The following is a 7,625-nucleotide window of genomic DNA, read 5'->3' on the forward strand; positions in this document are numbered from 1 at the left end:
ACATCCTGGAAGGGGAAAGATAATTGGCACTCTCACCTCAGGTCCTTGCAGAAAACAATTAACTCATCCATCAGACCTCATCACCTCCTTCCCACCTGATGCTAGAGGTCCCCGGGCTGTACCGTCACGGCCTCATTAAGTGCTGGTCCCTCCGTCAGTGGACAGCTGGCCTCAGAGGCATCGCCGGATGCACTCTTGCCCATAAGCCATCCCCACAGAGGAAACGTCAAGGGCGAAACCTGCTGTCCTACCTGAGAGTCCCAGGACGCATTCCTCAAACTGCGACAGCCACACAGCAGACCCCGAAGCGGGTGGCGCTCTGTTCCATCGTGTCCCAGGGAGTACGAGCGTCAGAGTGAGGTTTAAGTCACAAAAACAGGATCCCCATGAACAACCCTCCCCTCGAGGGAAACTTCAAAGTGCTGGTCACCAATAGGTGTGTTGAGGCAGAAAACAATGGTGAGCACCATTGCATCATCTCAGCAATGGAAATGCAGTCAAATTGTTCTCGGTGTGCAAAAGTAGTGATAGGAGAGCAGAGCTGACTAAGCTGTCTGGAGTGTCTGCTATGTGCCGGGCACTGGGAAGTAGTTCATTGAATTCTACAACCGTGGTCCCATGGGGGAGGAACTATTATCATCCTCAGGGTAGAGGAAAGAGAACTGATGCTCAGAGAGGTTACATAACCTGTCCAAGGTCACACAGTTTTTAAGTAGAATAGTTGGGATTTGATCCCACTTCTAACTTGGAGCCCAAGCTCTTAACCCGATGCTAGGAGCTCAGGGGTGGTGAGGTGGGGGACAAGATGCCCCAGTGCTGTGTAACTGTGTCACTTTGGAGGAAACAGAAAATCTATCTCCAAAAGGCATGAGGACTTTTATTGGCTCATGTAACAGGAAATCCAGACGAGGGTGGGCTTTGGCAGCTCAGTGATGTCATGGGACCCTCCCCGGTGTCTTTCTGTTTGGTTCTGCTGTTCATCGTTTGGTTGGCAGGCCCTGGGTTGAACAGCACCTACTCAGAAGGGGAGAAGGCTGAGAAAAGCTAATGATGAGACTCTCTGCAAAGGTGTGAGAGCCACAAGAAGCAGGGCTCCCCTGTCCGCCCCTCCATCTACAAGCGACCACAGAAGGCATCACCCTTTCCCAAGGATGGGCTATTGGCACCTGGCAAGACCTGCAGCTAGTGGTCACCTGACAGAGGCCAAGAAAGGCAGGCGCTGCAACCCCAGCTCAGCAAGAGGGACCCAGGGACAGAGATGTTACTGGCCCCTCTCTCCTCTTGGCCCCTGAGCAAATGCGGGGACCTCCTATTGGCCAACCCAACCAGAAGCCAGAGAGCAAGGGAGCCTGGCTACGCAGCAGTCCACTGGGACATGGGCTCCCCTCTGGACTTGGTTTCTCCACCTGCCAAATGGGTGTGAACTGCTGGACAAGATGGTCGGGAGGGTCAAGTAAGGCGACCTTCACAAATGACCTTCGGAACCAAGTCCCCTTGGGCTCAGAAGGGGAGCCAGGCCTGCTTTCCCACTGCTGGGTCCCCAGCACCTGGCTCAGTGCCCGGCACACCGTAGGTCTCCACAATCGGTCTCTTTTAACCCCAGGTGTCACCTCTCTGCCCTCCCCCGCGCCCCCGCCCGCTCTGCCCACTCCCCTCCAGCCCCAGAGCCCCCGCTGCCCGCTCATCCTCACAAGCACCTCACCCCCTGCCAGCCCAGGGCCTTTGCACTGGCAACCTCTTCTGCCTGGACATTGCCCCCAGATGTCCACACGGTGTGTCCACTGCCTTTGGATCCAAGAGCAAATGTCCCGTCCTCAGTCCGACCATCCCCGGCCACCCTACCTGAACTGACCCCTTCACCCTGCTCTATGCTTCTTCATAGCAGCTGACCCCTTCCCGTCCCCTGAGCAGGTGTTTCTCCCACTGGAACCATGTCTGTGCCTCGCTCCGCTCTGCACTCCCAGCTCCCAGCCCGGCACACGGGCTTCTGTTACATGTTTGTTTTGTTAGCTATAGCTGTATTAACACATTGATGGTACATCCATTGTCATGGTTATTACTCAGTCTTTGGTGTCCCTGGCTCACTTCATCCTCCCAGCAACCGGGTCCTGCAGGAAGCCGGGCGGAAGCTCCGGGTCAGACCTGAACTCGGGGCCGTCCGAGCCACACCCTGCTCCCTCTGCTTCGACCCCTTTCTAGTTTTCAGCTAGTTGAGCTGTTAAGACGTTGACCGGCTGCCACAGCAAGAGCTTCAGTCGGAAACCTGGCAGCCTCTGGTCTTGAACCCTAAACAAAGAGTCCGATGCCGGGGCCTGGGAAGAGGACAGCGGCCCAGATGCCCGCGCACGGATCTCTAAGATCCCCGGGTTTTTTTGTTTTGTTTTTTTTACATCTTTATTGGAGTACAATTGCTTTACAATGGTGTGTTAGTTTCTGCTTTATAACTAAGATCCCCGTTTGTCTCATAGCTCTGCACTTGGGCTGCGGGAAGTTCACGGCCCGTCCGTCAGCGGAGTGTTAGCAGTAGCTGCTAAGGACTGATTTCGGAGAACGGCTGGGGCTCTGCCCGGGGACCCCAGGGGCCCTGCCTCCTGTCCACCTGCTGGCCGGGCGGGGGTCACTCTGCAAGGAAAGGCCAGTTTCAGGGACATCAGAGGGCCCTAGGCGTTCGGAAGAGGTTCTCTGGAAGCAGAATCCTGGCAGGTCCTGAGGCGGCCGTGGGCTGGGCGTTTCCAGACCCCGAGGCCCTAAGGGGCACTTGAAGGAGGTCACCCAGACGCTGAGCCCTTTATGACACGCACAATGTGCCAGCCTGGGACGCAGTGACCATTTCATCTCCTCCAAAAGCCTGCACAGAAGGGGCCATTCTGCCAGTGAGAGATGAGAGCCCCGGGCTGGAATCAGTGTCACCACCAGCGAGAGGCAAGACCTGGCATTTCTCCACCTACAACACAGCTCCCGACCGCCGGCCTCTGCCTGTGCTTCTTGCTATCCATTCACCACCCTGCAGTGACAGCCTTGTACCCAAAACTCAGACCTGATTGTGCCCTGCAGAGCTCAATATCCTTCAGTGGCTCCCCAGTGCCCTGGAAGAGAAAGTACAAATTCCTTAACTTAGTTCCCAAGGGAGCTCATCACCTATCCCCACTGGCCTTCCCGCCCTCACTTCAACCATCACCCACCCCTCTCATTCCTTCGTAGTCTCTCTCTGTCTCCCTCTGTCTGACTGTCTGCTCTAAGTTTCTTTGTTCCTTTCAGAGTCCTGGTCTCTCTTACTCCATCTTTCTCCTGTCACAACTCTTATCAGACCATGCAGTAAATTCTTTGTAACAAGTTGGTATTCCTACACCCAAACACACACACACACAGAGGATGATAAATTCCAGGAGAGGGGCAGGGACTGTATCTTTCTTGTCCACCACTCCACTGCCAGAGACCCATGTGGTACTTGACAAATAGCAGGTGGTCGAAGCATCGGTTATGGAAGTCTGCTTAGGGCTCTTTCCTCAACATGTTGGTGGCTTCAAAAGGTAACTCACTGTGCACTGGTGGCTCGATCTTCTTTCCCTCTAAAAATGCAACCCGTGGCTGAAAGTTAAGGGAAGAGAGGGCTGATAGTGGGGGCAGACTTTGGGGAAGGAGACGTGGGTAACTGAGCCAGCACCAGGGTTTCCCTGAGAGTAGAAGGAGGTTATACAACCAAGGCTCTTGGATTTACCTTCTTTTTCCGGGTATCTTAGTGCATTCGGGCTGCTATAACAAAATACCATAGACTGGGGGGATTGAACAACAGATATTTATTTCTCACAGTTCTGGAGCCTGGGAAGTCCAAGGTCAAGGTGCTGACCAATTCGGTTCCTGGTGAGGCCCCTCTTCCCAGCTGGCAGACAGCCTCCTTCTCGCTGTGTCCTCACATGGCAGAGAGAGAGATCCTTTCTCTCCTGTCTTGTTTTACAAGGGCACTAATCTCATTGTGGGAGCTCCATCCTCATGACCTTATCCCCTCCCAAAGATGCCCCCTCCTAATGCCATCGTACTGGGGATTAGATTTCAACTTACAAGTTTGGGGGACACAATTATTCAGTCCACAGCACCAGTGTTAACCCCGCTGCCCCAGCACTTCTTTCTGACCCTGCTGACTTGTGATGCTGCAGGGTTGGCATCATAAGAATCACAGGCCTGGGGAGCCTCCCAAGAATGCAGACTCCTGGGCCTTGTCCCCAGTATTTGGAGACTTTAGGGGGGACCCAGGAATCTGTGTGTTTTACAAGCCCCCCCACATCACTCTCATGAAGGTGGTCCATGCAGCACGCTTTGAAGAACACTGTCTAGGGTGTTGAGGATGCTTCCGTGCTGTGCCAGGCTCGTCATTTCCTTGAATTCACAAGCACTCAGCAACATGTGACGAGCCGTATAGATAAAAATAGTTGGTGTCAGCCATGCGCCAGGTCCAATTATGATTAATCTCACTTATTACTAACAATAACCCAAAAAGGTGATCTCCATTTTCTAGGTTGGGAAGCTGAGGCTCAGAAAGACACAGTTCCTTGCCCTGGATCGCACAGCACGCAAATGCCAGAACGTGGAACTGAACCCAGGTGCTGCCCACCGAGGTGCTCGTACCCACAATATATCAGGCCTTTCTTTTTGTTCTTGATGCCCTGTGGGTCTAGAGCCAAAATCAAGCCAGGGTGAGGAATCAAGAATGAGACTCTGGTGGATTCTTCTGGGCTCAGGCAAATACTCAGTGGGTCAGCAGATGGTGGACCATGGACACGAACCATGCTGACCCTGGCAAGTAACAGCTCTGCCTCCGTGTCCTAGTCTATGGAACAGAAATTGAATGTCAACTCCGTAGAGTTGTTGGAGGACTGCAATGTGTAAGGAGCCTGGAACATAGTAAGTGCTCAATAAACAGTAGTCCTTGTGATGGTGGCTGATGTGGTTCCCAGCTTATGTGGGGGCTGAGATGTCTTAGCTTAATAAGGTGGCTTTCCTGATGCGGATGTGGGATTCCTTTACGCTTTTAAACTAGTTAATTGGCTACTGAAAACATATTGAAAATTAGTAAAAAAAATAAAATTCATTTCTAGTTAATTAGCAACTCACCCTATTATTAGTTTTCAATCTGGTAATTTTTACAACCTACCCTCCTCTCTTCCATTCCATTCTGTGACTCACGATCAGTTTACCCAGCGTTTCTCTATTTCCCCATCATGCACTTTCATAAATATTATTTAGCTGTGTGAAGTGTATGGGATCTGTTTGGAATGAAAGTCGCTTTGCAAATAGAAGTGCAGTCGACATACTCTGCATTTAAAATCTCTGGTGAGGGGTGGCGAGGGGATGAGGAAGAAGCCACTTAGTCGTACTTGGGTCTGAGCTTAGAAAAATCTCCTCTCTTCCTGCCTGGTTGGCCAAGACAATATGACTAAAATCTCCCTGGGAAGGAAAAAAGTGCCTTGATGCTTAGGATGCAAATTGAAAATGGAGAGGTAACAGGAGAGCCCTGAGTTCCTGGACGTTGCTCTCTCCTCCCGGGGGCTGTGACAGGGACACACAGACACTTTCGCAAGATCTGTTTCTGCAACTGAAAAAATAAGAATTTTTCGTTGGTGGTGGAGAGGTGACAGGAATGGGGCCAGCCCCTGCCATCCAGATAGATTTGGGGCTGGGACATAAGAAATGATGGATTTGAAAAACAAAACCAGAGTGAAAGTGCATTTTTTTAAAATAGATCTTTATTGGAGTATAGTTGCTTCACAATACTGTGTTACTTTCTGTTGTACAACAAAGTCAATCAGCCAGATGAATACATATATCCCCATATCCCCTCCCTCTTGAGTCTCCCTCCCACCCTCCCTATCCCACCCCTCTAGGTCATCGCAAAGCACCGAGCTGATCTCCCTGTGCTGTGCGGCTGCTTCCCACTAGCTATCTATATTTTACATTCGGTAGTGTATATATGTCGATGCTACTCTCACTTCGCCCCAGCTTCCCCCTCCCCCTCCGTGTCCTCAAGTCCATTCTCTATGTCTACGTCTTTATTCCTGCCCTGCCAGTAGGTTCATCAGTACCTTTTTTTTTTGTAGATTCCATATATATGTGTTAGCACACGGTATTTGTTTTTCTCTTTCAGAATTACTTCACTCTGTATGACAGACTCCATATGGCCCAGTAATCCCACTAGTGGGCATATACCCTGAGAAAACCATAATTCAAAAAAAGACATGTACCATAATGCTCATTGCAGCTCTATTTACAATAGCCAGGACATGGAAGCAACCTAAGTGTCCATCGACAGATGAGTGGATAAAGAAGATGTGGCACATATATACAGTGAAAGTGCTTTTAATCAAAGAAATGAACATCTGGGCTTCCCTGGTGGCGCAGTGGTTGAGAGTCTGCCTGCCAGTGCGGGGGACGCGGGCTCGTGCCCCGGTCCGGGAAGATCCCACATGCCGTGGAGCGGCTGGGCCCGTGAGCCATGGCCGCTGAGCCTGCGCGTCCGGAGCCCGTGCTCCAAAACGGGAGAGGCCACAGCAGTGAGAGGCCCGCGTACCCCCCCCAAAAAAAAAGAAAAAAAGAAATGAACATCAGTGCAGAATTGTGATTGCCCACAAACCTGCTTGGTCTCAACTCTTCAGCAAGTGAGAGCCAGGCTGGGCGGCTGGACGTGTTTGGGGACCTTAATTGTAGGTTTGAAGGGCTTTTCTCACTTCTCTCCCCTGGGATGTCTGGAGCTGCTGCCAGACCATGTGATGCAAATTAGAAAACATGTTCCCTTGGGAGGAAGCTGCCCCACACTCTGCGGCTGAAAGAGGGGTGCCTGGGCTGGACTTACACCCTCTGCTGAGCCGTGAGGATGCAGAGGGAGAGAAGCCGCGAGTGTGTGCAGGGAGAGGTGCCCGCCCCCCTTCAAGGTAGGACTGCACAGCCACGGAAGCATCTTTCAGGGGGGCCAGGGGCAGCCGGCGTAGGGGACTAAGGCGTGCTGGGGCACACAGGCTGGTCTAGCTGCTCGGGATAAGGGCAGAAAACTGTGCCCGGCACCCGCCACAGACCCCACCAACCCTGCCACCCTCGCGTTGAACTTCTCCCTCAGCCCAGCTCTGCGTCCCCCATCTTTGACTTCCCTTGATAAGTGTTGATCCCTAACCAACATGTCAGCCCCCCAAATTCCATGTCAGCATCTGCTTCTGAAGGGCCCAGCCTGCGACTCCATGTCCTGCCGTCTCCGTCCAGTTGGAGAGACAGATGTCCACGAAGGAGCGGAGGACACACAGTGAAAGTTGCAGCTGAAATCTCTGGAAACAGGAGCCGCCCTGACTGTGAAACGTTCCGGGCAGAGGAGCAGGGCTGGGCGGCAAGTCTGGAAGGGGCTTTCTTGTGGTGAAATCGGATGGGATGGTGGAGTTGACAGGGGAGGGGAGGAGGGGCAGGGCCTTTCCAGGCTGGGGTGCAGGCCCTGGGGGGGCAGGGGCAGGGGAAAGCCCAGTGTGAGGGAGCACAGGTGTGAGAAGCAGTCAGGAAGTTCGGCAGGGCTGGGCCCTGCAGGGCCTGGTAGGAAAAAGTAAGGAGTTTGGTCTTCATTCTAAGGCTGTTGTGTCCCAGACCTGGGGTGA

This window comes from Tursiops truncatus, chromosome 15 (assembly GCF_011762595.2).
Source record: "Tursiops truncatus isolate mTurTru1 chromosome 15, mTurTru1.mat.Y, whole genome shotgun sequence".
NCBI lineage: Eukaryota > Metazoa > Chordata > Mammalia > Artiodactyla > Delphinidae > Tursiops > Tursiops truncatus.